General features: G+C 40.0%; 1 protein-coding gene across 1 annotated transcript in view; it reads right to left on the reverse strand.

Moving 5' to 3' along the window:
* The window catches only part of SCAB1 (plectin-like protein), a 305,903-nt gene that overhangs the window by 112,072 nt on the left and 180,065 nt on the right, over positions 1 to 13,766 (reverse strand). The gene's annotated exons all lie outside the window — the stretch shown is intronic.

Consider the following 13,766-nt stretch of genomic DNA (forward strand, 5'->3'; position numbering starts at 1 on the left):
GTTTACATAACATCTTGGAAGTCAGGTTGATGATGATAGTTGGACGACACGGACACACCGATCAAGTGCTATCCCTTTTGCGAAAGAAGGGGGTGTACTACTATGGGTCGTTGACCGGTAGTGGTCAACATTTTCAATACATGACAATGACTCTTTAGACTTTTATGACAAGATGACAAAATCTCTAAGGGCTCACAATGGGAGCCTTAACTAAAAATACAATCTCTTTCTCATGAAAACCATGATGCATTACAATAATTTTATTTTTCTTCTTACATCTTTTACATAAAATCACAATTACATAGTCATTATGAAGACCGAATCTAGTTACACTTTTCAACACCTGAAACAACGCTTTTGTGGTAATAGGATGTCCTTGGAGTGACCTTCGTCCCTAAACAGATCACAAGAAAATTTTCCTTCTTACTTACTAAACCAAACCCAAGCTGCTACAAAAAAAAATAACTTGTGCCAAAACAAGAAAAGGTTGTCTAGGTACGAAGGGATCAGCGCCACCAAAACTAGACAAAGAGGATTAGATAGGGTGGGATCACATCCACCGAAGCTAATCAAAAGAAAGGGGTCTTAAAACCCTCAAAGCCTCAGGTTCAAGAAAAAAAGAGATATTCGAATCCAATTTGATAATGATAAATGACTCCGAATCTCCTTTATTTATAGATTTCCCCATGGGGTTCCTCTAATGTGAGGGTGTTAAAATTGGCAACTAGGGCCAAACTCCATGTGGGTCTACTTATTCATGGAAGCTGATATTTTTCTTGGATTCCTCTCATCGAGAGGTGTAGGATTGATCTAAAGATCATCCGATTCCGACATGTATTCATGTAGATATGAATTTATTTGTGTTATGGGACAATTCGTCAAGGTCGGCGAGCAACCAAATTGCTCCCACTTGTCCTCAACGTTTTATTATAAATAGAGGTGGCCTTCCAGTCATTTGGACACTCATCTCTTGTGATTTCTTCCTCTCCACTTCTTTGCGTTTTGGTGGAAGGAGAAGTCACCAAGAGTATACGCTGCCCTAGAGGGAGTGCTCTAGGCTCTACGTTGCCCTAATGTAAAATTCCTAATGAAGTCAATGAAGTAACCTTAACGTTGTCATGGACGACAGCCCTTATCACAGTCTTGGAGGAGTCTTACAAGCATCCATGAAAGGGTCTAACATGCTCGCCTAATGATGCCCTAAATCTAATACGCAACCATGAAGGCTAACATTGTCATGGAATAATGCCCTAAACTCTAACGCAGTCATGGAAGAAGCCCAAACGCAATTAGGGAAGAACACTTCCATAACACAGCAATGAAGTGACCTAAACACAAGTCTAATGCCATTGTTCTTAAGTGACCTAAACGTTGTCCTAAAGGAGTCATAACCGCGAAGAAAGAAGTCACCTAGAACGCATTCAATGAAGGTTTCATAAGCAACAAAAGGAGGCATGTATTCACTGTAAAGAGGGGGCCTTGACAAGTCCGAACCGCAGTCTAATCAAGTTGTCACAAGCTGGTGCCCTAGACACAGTCAAGGAAGAGATGTATACGCAATCCATGGAGGGATCGAAGCTGCAGTCATCTAAGGACCTAGCTACTGTTACAAGGATGCATGGTTGTTGTTAAAAGGGAGACGTGTAGTGGTGAAAAAGGGAGTACCTATACGCAGCATGAAAGTGGCCCCTAATCCGTCGTCTCAAGGTCCTTATTACGCAGCCCTAATCTATTGTTAAGAAAGGCCCATTAATAGCCTTGTGAAGACTCTTATTGTTGTCCAAAGAGATCCTTACATGCTATCCTAAAATGACCTAAACCGCAGTCCATTAACAGCTCAAAGAGACCTTGTTGCAATACCCTTAATTGCGGTAATGATGCCACATTGTTGTAGATGACAGTGTGGCCTAATTAAGGATTGTTTAGGCATATTGGTGATGATCTGTGAGCTTGATTTGAATGGTTGCTTACTCTACAGCTACCGTTAGCTGCTTTGCTAGGCTGCAAGCCATAGCAAGCAGCTAAGGTTGTTCCAAGGCAGTATTACAGTTGCTTTGAGTTCAAATGGCAGCATGGATTAGGAGAGTCTCTCCTAGGTGGTCTACAGCCCTTAAAGGGCTTAGTTATCTAACAGCATGATGATTGGATGCAGCATGGTTAGATGTAGCATGGTTGGATGCAACATGGTTAGATGCAACATGACGATTGGATGCAGCATGGTTGGATGCAACATGGTGATGGAATCACCTTGGAGAATCAGTTGAAGAAGTATGCCTTCACCTGAGTTCAGATTTGTAGTCCTTGTCATTAAATTTGCAACCTCATTATGTCATCTTCATGGTGAAGATCTCTGCTCTTATTTTCACAAGTCAAAGTGTTGACTTCTGATGTATATGTATTATCGCTCTCTCTGTTGAACTATTCAAGAACATAAGAAGAATTGATAAAGGGTTTCCCCACATTGGGGTCTGTCCCTGGCTGACGCCACATCTTGTGTCATCTTGTCTTGGCTTGTTTTCTGCGATTTATGCTTATGTTCTATCTGCACTTTACTATCATGTTGATGTGATTGCTAATCTGAATATTCTCATTGGGCTAATATGGAAAAATTGAAGTAAATTTCGCTAAGCATAGAACATACCTAAAATTAACATGGTATCAGAGTTGAGGTGAAGACAAAGCCCAAGCAAGGGTGAAAGAGCAAACACCGAAGACAGTTGGAAAGGACAAAAGGCTCCATGGGTTCCCCATCCCTCTTCAAATTCACCAAGGGTGAAATCGAAGCAAAGAAAACTATCAAAGTGGCGCAGCGGAAGCATCTAGTGTCCTACCTAAAGGTCACTTCAATGGGAAGTTTGGATCTAAGGGTGGAAGGAAAGACAGATGCCTTGCTTGCAATGAGTTTGGCCATTATGCGAAGGAGTGTCCAAATAGAAGGGACACATCACTTGATGATGATAACAATCATTCCAAGGCATCTTCAATGATCGAAGGAATGACCAATACAATGGCAAAAGAAAAGGGGATGTAGGTTATGAAGGAAATGGTCGACTCTTCAAGAAAGCAAGGAACTCCAGGTATGAAGAATCAAATGTTGTTTCTGATAAGCTAAAGGAGTATTATCTTATGTCGTCCCTCTCCACCGGACTCTTTGGGAATTTGACTTATTGATAATAGTGCTTCAAGGCACTTCATCAAATGCAAGGAAGCGCTCTCTAATTTGATAGAGAAGGAAACAATCATGAAAATTATTCTTGGAGACGATGCCAACTAAACCGGAAAGGGTGGAAGGAATGCTACCCTTCAATTGAATGAGGGTAGCAAGATTCATTTACGAGAAGTTCCTTATGTACCTCCTCTCAAGAAGAACCTGGTGTCCATTTCGACAATGGATGTCAAAGGTTTCTAGGTGACATTCTTCAATGGAAAGTTGCGTGTTTGAAAAATGAATTTTCAAGATGCTTTTACTCTTGAGTTCAAGGTTGGCAATTTGTATCAAGTTGCAGGAAGTCCATTGGGGACCATGTCTTACAACACATCTCTTCTATGGCACCAAAGGTCTGCCCATTCATTATGGGTCCCTTCCCGATGTGAGATAGATGATGACTGAGATGCCTGAATTCGAGAAAGAGCATGAAGGTACATGTCTGAGATGTACAGAAGGAAGACATAGAAGGGGACCATTCCCCTCATGTAAAAGCAAGACCACCAATATGGAACAACCCGAGCAGTTTGAGATTCATGATCGGGAATCTCATGTATGCAAGTGGAAGATAGCCCTCTATGGCTTGAAGCAAGCTCCCCGGGCTTGGTATGAGAGGATTGATAGCTATCTGATTAAGCTGAGATTCACTAGGAGTGAATTTGATCCAAACATTTGCTTGAAGGTTGTGGATGATAGACCTCTCATACTGGTACCCTGTGAGGACGGCCTCTTTCTGACAAGTGTAGACCCTCTCACTTGCAAAAGTAACAGGGAGATGGATTCCGGATTTGGAATGGTGACCTGCAAGCCCGTGACTACCTCGATGAAGTCTAACGCTAAGAAGTTATCCGATAGTGCTACCGAACATGATTTAGGAAATGTCTTTGAGTTTCGTCAACTCATAATAGCATTGATGTTCTTGGTGAACTCCCGTCCAGATATATGTTTTGCAGTTAACATGTTGAGCTCATATATGGTTGAGCCTCACTGGATTGGTGTCAAGAATCCTCTGAGATATCTTCACGGCACAATCACTCATGGATTGAGATACACTGCTGGGAATGTGAAGTTGCATGATTATTCTGATGTTGATTAGGCAGGCAGTGTGGAGTATAACAAGACCACATATGGGTGATGGTTCTCTTTGGGTTTTGCTTCAATGAGCAGGAAAAAGAAGTCAGTTGTTTTGAGCACCGATGAGACCAGATACACCGTTGTGACTATGGCCTCCTATGAAGATGTCTGGTTGTGGAAGCTCTTCAGTGAGTTGTTTGAACCAATGTTCTAAAACTCCGACTCCGACTCGGTATCAACTTGGCCGGTTTGATTTCAATCACTCGGTCGTTGTAAAAAATACATTAAATATTTATTTATTTATAAAAAAATCATAATTTGAAAGATTTTCATTCATGTTTCCAGACACAAAGCTTTAGAATATAGATAGAAGACAACATATGATCAAAGTAGGCTCATGAATATATCCATTATATCAAAATGGCACCCAATGCACTGTCCATTACATTCATGATGATGATATAGAGATCAAAACAAAAACACATAACCAAGGAGGCTAGAAATGGCCTCTACAACAAAAGTAAACTATGAAACATCACTAGTCACCACTGACCAGTACTACTAGCTACTGCTAGAGCCAACATCATTTGGCTCAACCTATGAATCAGAGTCAGACAGGGAAACCCATGGTTCCTCCTCATCATCATCTCCAACTGCAACTGTAAAAGTGCTACCACTGGCAGCTTGTGCAGCAGTTGCATGCTGAGATAGACGAGATATGCGCTTCCGCAGAGGCTGAGTAGAGGAAGCGCCTGCAACTAGAGGACTTTGTGTTGGGCCTCAGGTTGGTACAAGTGGATCTACATTCAACTGAACATTTTGTTCAAGTCATGCCATCGTCTGTAATCCAAATCAAGATCCTCATCAGAATCAAACTCTATTGCATGACTCTCCACTACCCAATCTGATGCTGGATCAATATCTTCCAACACAATGGGATCTAAATAAGGTCTTTTGTTCAACAATTGGTTGCATCTGAGCCTGAGTTTGTATTGGACATAGACTAGATCATTTAACCGTTTTTAATCCAAACGGTTTCTCTTCTTCGTGTGAATCCTCTCAAAGACGAACCAATTGCGCTCACACCCAGTAGCACTACAAGTTTCACTCAAAACACAAATCGCAAACTTCTACAATTGAGGACAATGGCTACCAAAAGCCTCCCATCATTGTGCTGCAAAAAGCATAGTAGTGTAATGAGTTAGCTCAACAAATTATATCCAACTTTCAAATTATAAACAATTTAACAAAATAAGTATTAAGAATTTGAAAATTAAAATTTTTGTTTCCCTGGCTCATCTGCTTCCCTTACAATCTTTGATAGGTTCTTCCCAAAGGTACCTGTGGCTTTGTTGAAGGTTGTGATCTGTCGGTGTATCTCCAGCTGAACACACTCCAATGGGATCATGCGATCAATGTAGTCAATTAATCCATCTCTAACCTCCCCACTCAAAGCTCTTGTCGCCTAAGCTTTATAATGATACCGTGGGTTCAAAAAATACACAGTTGCATGTATAGGGCGATGGAGTTGATCGTTCCATCTTTCATCAATGATTGCCCAAATCGGCCCATAGTTAGCCACTTTATCCTTGTAAGCCCTCTTTATTTGCTCCTTTGCTTGATCCATAGCCTCATAAATGAATCCCATAGCCAATATTTCCCCATCCACCAACCGCAACACCTTAACCAGTGGCACGGAAACCTTCACAATCTCTGCTGCCTTTATCCAAAATATTTCTTCACTAGCTTTCTTTTTCACTTCTTTGACTTCATGTTTGAGAGACCACTGGCTTTGATTCCATTCATCACTGGAAAACATCTTTTGCAAGTTTCTATGTTGTGAAAGCATAGACTACAAAGTCAAAAAATGAGTAGCAAATCTAGTGATCATAGGCCTAATAATATCCCTACCCCCTGTATGTCTCCTCATAAGGCTCAAAATCCATGAATGATTGTAGATAAATTTTGTTATGCTTTTGGCATAATCTACAGTGTTTTCAACCCAATCTAATTTCCCAATGTCATCAACCATGAGGTCTATGCGATGTGCAACACATGGGGTACAAAAGATGGTCTTGTGCTTTTCCTCTAATAGTTTACCAGCAAGAACATAGCTAGAGGCGTTATCTGTGATGACTTGAACAACATTAACCACCCCCATCTCCTCAACAACCTCATCCAATAGTTGAAACAACAATTGTCTATCCTTCACCTTATCAGATGCATCAACTGATTTTAGAAACATGGTTCCATGTGGGTAGAAGATAAGAAAGTTTATGATGGTACGGTTCCTTTGATCAGTCCATCCACCTAACATGATAGTACATCATGTTCTTGCCCACGAGTCTTTGAAATCTTTCAAATACTCATTAATGGAGGAAATTTTTTTCTACAAATGATACCCCCTTATCTCATTGCATAGTAGGGCCTTTGAAGCCTTTTCCAACAACAAATATAGCATCAAACATACGCTCATAATATGGTGAACAGGAAGCATTGAAGGGGGTATCAACATCATACCACCATCTACATATGTAATTATAAGCAGTCTCCCTCAATTCTTTCTTCCAATGGTCATCTAAAGTGGGTTGCAAAGTTCTACTACCTTCACGACCATGTGCATCTGATGGACAGGAGGGTGTGAGAGTGAAATAACTTTTGATATTCATATCACCCTTCTTTTTCATTCTACCCTTACCCTTTTCTTGAATAGACTCCAAAGAGGGAGAAACATATCGAAAGGGGTTGCATGCATCAATACAAGGGATAGAAGAAGAACCCTCAAATCAAAATGGGGGTTGGTAGCCATCATTTTTTGTATACTCCTCTTCCTCTCAATTTCAGCCTATATTTCTTTTTGCCTAGCCTTTTCTTTTGTAAACTTCTCAAAGCTATTTAACAACTCCTTCATAATCTCCCCAATTTGTGGTGATTCACATGGAGTAATTTGGCCTCTAATCCATGCCAAGTGTTGTTTCAGCCTATTAATGCCCCAAGGACCATCCTTAACTTTGCTATGGCAAAATTCGCAATGCATTTGACTATCAACCATTTAAACATATGCTCAAGTAGCATCTTTCACTCTAGGTGCCATTTTTTTACTTGGAAATGACAAGAAAAAAATCTGAAAATGAAAACAAAACAAAATAGCATTGCTTCGATGTTCATTTCTTTCACAAAAAACACTCTTTTCAATTTTCAGATTTGCACAAAAAACAAAAAAAAAACAAAAACAAATTTTTAGAAGTGAAAAGAAAACCTCTAAGCACAAATTGTCTCCTCAAAGTTGCTCCAACAAACCAACTCCTCAATGCTGCTTCAATAGCTGCCCAAGAAGCTCCTCATTCCTGCTCCAATGCTTGCCCAAGACTCCTCACTGCTGCTCCAAAAACAAACTCCACAGCTCTTTCACAAACTCCTCACAAATTCTCATTCAAATGCAATGAAATGGTTGTGAGGAAATGAGAGGTGTTCGTTAGGTTTTATAGGGTTTGGGAGAGGGAAATTAACCCCAAAGAACCCAAAGGAACATTAGAATGGGCTTTGGCATCCCCAAAAACCCAAGCTGAAAAAGAAAATACGCTTTACGGCAACTCCCACCAAGTCGATCAGGTTGTTACTGAGCCGACCGAGTTGGTAACCGACTCGGTAACAACCCAGCGAGCCGAACTGAGCCTATCATCGAGTCGACCCGATCATGCAATGACTCGAGCTAACTCAGTCGTTTCGGAGTTGATTCGGCCGATTTTTAAAACAGTGGTTTGAAAGCGTGATATATACCATCGTGATCATCTGTGACAACCAGAGGGGGATTCGATTGTTCAAGAATCCCATGTTCTATGACCACTCCAAGCATATTGACATCAATTACCACTTTATTTGGGATATGGTACAACGGGGAGCAAGAAGGCTCCATCACCCTGGGATTGATGTGTAGCTCGTTGATATTCAGATGAAGCCCTTGAGAAAGGTCAAATTCTTGAATTTCCGAGAACGACTAGGAGTCGTGGAGAGTCTCTCTCTTGAAGGTCCTATATGATATGGACATTGAGCTCTGGAAGCTCTGGGGGCTTGGGGGTACTTCTCGGAGCAATGAGCAACCATAGAGTGAGTGGTTAAGCCTTCCCCTAGGGGTCTGCTATGTAGACAGTGTTGTTGCACAAAGTGTCTAGGCACTGCGATAACGCTCAAAGTAAGGGTTGTCACTCTAATCCTTACTCACTCCGTTTTGACTCTCTCCTAGATAAGTCAAGCGGGGTAGTCCCTAAGGTGAATGGATGAGGGTAGCCTGTGGAACACGGGCTCTAGGACATTTTAAGGATGAAGAACTTGATAAATTTAGAAAACGTCTCGGTCAATTGAGATAGATAAACACAATCAGAAGATAAAAATGACTACAGACCAATGTCTTTAATTTGAACTAACCAAAGACTAAACAAATGACAAATCACCTAAGGCAATTTATAATGTAACAAAGCGATGATCATGAACAATTAAATGTAAAATGCCCAAAACTTTAGCATACAGGATAATCTACCAAAATAATCTTTCTCCAACATTCAATATGATTTTTAAACATTTATCGCACCTTGACCATAGAAAAATCATGAAAATTGCATTTAATCACCAAATAACACCAAGGAACTTTAAATTAGAATTTTAATTATTCCTTAGGCAATTAGTTGAATGAAGAAATCAAAACCTTTTAATGTGACTGAATTAAAATGAATCAAAAGGTTAAAAATTAAAACTTTAATGGGCCATAGGCCACATTAAAATTTAAAATATTAAATGTGAAAGCACAAATCCCCTTTAGCTTTAAATTTTTTAACAGTTTCAAATCACAAAAAATGAAATTTTTTTTTTATTTTTTCATTTTTTTTATTTTTTAAATGTTTTAGATTTTTAATTTAAAGATTTTTTATTTTTTATTTTTTAAATGTCTTTTGAAGTTTTTTGAATGTGAATAAAAATCAAAATTAAAATCATAAAAAGAAATTGAAAAAATGTAAAACAAAATAAAATCTAATAAAAAAGATAAAGTCGAAGCTCTAAACTAAAACAAAATTAAACAAAGTTTCAAAAGAAAATGAAATCGGAATATTCTAAACTAAACTAAACTAAATAAAAATAATGAAATCAGACTAATCTAAACTAAACTAAATAAAAATGATACCCAACCGAACGCATACATAAAACATAAAAAAATCGAATGTTTTTTGTTATGCATGTACAGGTTGGAGCTTGACGGTAGAAAAAAGAACGAGGGTATGGAGGGTGAAGGAAGGAGCAGCGGGAGACAACAATATGCAGACGGGGAGAAGTTATAGCTGCGCACTGTGAAGCAAAGGACGTAGGTTGAGGGACACAGAGAGGATGGAAAGACAGCAATGGAAAATTCGAGAGGAAAAGGGATCTGTTGCAGGGACAGCAGCTCGACAGAGGAAGTAGTATGTTGCGGATGGAGGGGAGATAAAGATTTTTCGAAGGGCTGCAGACAGGAAAATGCAAAAGAAAGTTATAGACATGCAGCATTTGAGGGACAGCTACGGGTAGAAGAAAAGAGGGAGCCGCAGGAGATAGGGAGTGAAGGCAGCAAAGTTAGGGACGCAGAGCAGCAGATTTGGAATATGAGACAGCAGTCAAATGGAGTTGTGGATTTGTAACGAGCAAGGGTTTGGGAAACACGTTTTTTGCAGGAAGGAGGCCACACAACTATGACTGCGGGAATGTTGCAGTAGAAGGGTTTTTTTTTTTTTAATTCGAAATTTTCCAGTAATCCCCAATATGTAGACAGTAAAAACAAATTCGAAATTTTCTATTTAGAAAAACCCATGCAGCAAAGAAATTGAAGCCCAAAACTTAAGATAAACCCAGAAAAAACGAATTTCACACCAATGTATTTTTATGCTTTAGATTTATCGATGAAAACCCTCGTTAAATTGTTTCCAGATTTAAAAATATTTAAACCCTTCGACTGCAAAATATTGGATAATTTTCTTGCAAAATGATGTTGACGAATCTCAGAGATCGAGATCTTACCCTCCTAGGCCTAGATCTGGACTCTACACAGATTTCTTCATGAGATTATGGCATCTCCACCAGATTGCACAGTGATGAACTTGCATACTTCATCCTCCCTTGGGCAATTAATCAATAAGGGACATTACACCCAATGCAAAAGGGTCCAAGTGGTCAAAATATCAACCCAATCACATATAGGGCATGATGAGAGGATTCCATGCCACGGAGAATTTTCCTAATCTAAGCATCTGGTGGATAGTTCTAACTCGCTCAAACATGGTCAATAGTAAAGGAAAAGCTTCCAAGGGTATTTTCAGAAAAAACATTAGGTATACAAAATGGGAGGAAGAAAACCCATGTTTCATATTTTGCAAACCCTCAAGGGCATTAGACATACCTGAGCATGATGATGTGGTAGAACAAGTTTCAAGGATGGTTAACAGGGGAAACACTTAACAAAATATCACATGTAATATGTCAAAATTCGTCTACATAATGAGAGGAACAAAACCCATGTCTCGATTTATCCAAATTGTCGACGGTTTTAATGTTTAATATGTCAATTATACAGCTTGTATGGATACTCGGTAGACTTTTTCCTGATTTTTTTCTTTGTAGTCGTGTGATTTTTTCCTCATAACAAAAATATTTTATTTTATTGAATTTGAAGTGAAATAGAATTTTCAAGCTTTAAATGTCCAAGCACCAAAATTTGTTTTGTCAAAGATCAGAGATATAGAACCTGTGGGTGGTATGCATAGGTGAAAAAAAATTTCATAGAAGGTCCTCAGCCAACAGCCCCTTGTAACCACCAGATAACTCGGTGTGCCATTATCTCCGCCACCTAAGCTTGCCATGTGGTCCCTCTCCCATCTGTTATGATCATATGTTTCAAGGTGGGCTTCCCGACCCCAAAGATATGGCTTTTAATTGGTATAGTTGAGTAATTTTCCTTACTTACTGTGGAAACTTTTCGGCATCGATTGGTGGGGGATTCGGCAAAAAGAATTGGCTAGGTTTGTTCTCTTGTCTCCTCTACTCGATTCAGTGGTTAGTTGTGCATCCTAGTCCTGTGAGATCACATTTACTGCCCATTAACTTTACGGTTGGCACTACATGGGAAGTCTCGATTTTGGTTGTGTGGTTCCACTTGCAGATACCATATACATCACTCCCCACTGCTCATTTTAGCCCCATTCATCTCTTTTCCCATCGAGGTCCACATGTGTTCACTGTGTCCACATAGTGTTAGTCTCCCCCTCCCCTTGTCCACACCTTGGGTCAACTCTAAAAGGATGCTCCAAAGATTGATGCAGCTAAAAACAAAAGAAAAATCATAATTTGGCCACTCTCAGTAAGAAATGCACCACAAAATGCAAAAGATGGCCGGGACATACAAATTTAGCACGTGGGCAAAAGCCAATCATGAGTTCTACCCCTTATTTATGGGCATCGCCCTAGTTCCTATGGGCCCTAAATGAGCTCCCTCCACATTAAGGAACCCATGATTGTCCCAACCCTTGGTTGGAAATGAAATGCTTCACCTTGGGTATCCACTGCTATATATCCTACGCATCATGCTCTCATCCACTACAGCCCTGAGCAGTGATGAAGAAAAATCAAAGGAAAAAGGCATATGAAGAAGGGTGGAAAAACAAAGGTCGACGTAACTCAGTCTGAATCCGACATGTATTTAAGGAGATATGAATTTATTTATATTACTGACAATTTGTCAAGGTCGGCCAGCAAGCTAAACAAGCACTTTTACCCCTAGCTCATCCTCAACGTTGCATTTAAATAGAGGAGACTGCAAGTCATTTGAGGAGCACATCATCTCATGATCTCTCTCTCCACTTGTTTGGGTATGTCTTCCCACAAGGAGGACGTGGTGGAAAGAAAGATCAAGAAGAGCCCTAGCCACAGTCAAAAAGAGCACTAGCCGTAGTCAGAGAAGGAGCCCTAGCCGCAGCAAAGAGCAAGCCCTAGCCGCAGCAAAGAGGAAAGCCCTAGCCACAGCGACAGAAGGTCAAAACTGGTCTGAATATGGTGGTCTCTTGAACCGACTTGCCGGGCTAGTGAACTGAACAGAAGAGGACTTGAACAGTGAGAAAGGGATCAGCTTGTGAATCTGTTTAGGGTGGCTGTCTTAGGGTAAGACTGGAAGCAAAGTTCTTGTTCAAGGTCCAAGATTGTAGGGCTGTGTGGGCCGAGGAAGATAACGAGTTAGCATTGCTAATTGGAGGTTGTTGGGTGCTTTTTGTTTGAGGATCATAGGCCTAACTTACTGCTGGGCTCGGCTGCAGGCCATAGCCAGCAGCAAAGGCTGTTCTAAGGGTTGCATTAAGGGTAAACAAGCCAGACTTGGACAGCGTGGCAGTGGTGGAGTCTCACCTTGGTACACCGCAGCCTAAGAAGACCTGCATTGTTGACTGTGTGGAGAATGAGGGCTGAAGGTTGATGCCCTAACTCATGAAGCAGTGACAGCAAGTGCAACAAGAGGACAACAGCGTTTTGGGAGATGTATTGGGTCAAGGTTTGACCATGTTTGGTTCAGTTTAATGAGCATCCTGTTGGTGCCATATGGATGATCTTCTGAGGAGTTGAAGGATCTTCCTAGGAGCAGAACCAGCAGTGTAGTTTTTGGATGCATTGAGCTTACTATTGAAGGCCGATGTTGGCTGGGTTTGATCGAGCCATTTAGAAAAAGATTTCCATCCTGTTTGACCAGCATTGACTTCTCTGGTCAAGGCTTTACCACTCCTGTCATAAAATATCAGATTTGTATATTTGTACAATCTCTCTCTGCTGAAATATTAAAGAATATAAGAAGAATTGATCAAGAGTTTCCCCACATTGAGGTTTGTCCCTGGTTGGTGCCACATCTTGTGTCCTCTTGTCTTGGCTTCTCTTCTACTGTTTATGTTTATGTTCTATCTGCATTTTACTACCATGCTGATGTGATTGCTAATCTGGATATTGATATTGGGCTAATAAGAAAATTCAAGTAAATTTCTCTTAAGCATAGAACATACCAAAAATTAACACTACCACAATGCAAAATCTTCTAAACGCCAAACCACCCACTTGCCCATAAGGATAATGCCTTGCCTGGCCACATGCATTTAGGTGGATACAAAATATTAGGAAACCAGTTTGTTACAATTTTTTGTGTAATGCAGTAAAACAAAAGAAAAAACAAAGAGGAGACTCACTAACTAGAAGACACCCCTCCTCCTAAGGAATGGGGTTCGTTATAGAGAGAAGCGAACCCTATGAAAATCCAATAATCTATGTATTTTTTTCATATGGGTAAAGTCACAACTTTTGACCTAACTGATAAGCATTTGTGGTAAATAAATAAACTGATTAAATTAAATTATATATATATATATATATATAAAGCATACAATAGCATATTTTCCCATACATTTTCTTATCAACTATTTTGTCTGATAGTTTTTGT

The sequence above is a fragment of the Pinus tabuliformis genome, chromosome 8 (genome assembly GCF_031772625.1).
Source record: "Pinus tabuliformis cultivar Carrire ecotype Pingquan chromosome 8, CPIR1, whole genome shotgun sequence".
Lineage (NCBI taxonomy): Eukaryota > Viridiplantae > Streptophyta > Pinopsida > Pinales > Pinaceae > Pinus > Pinus tabuliformis.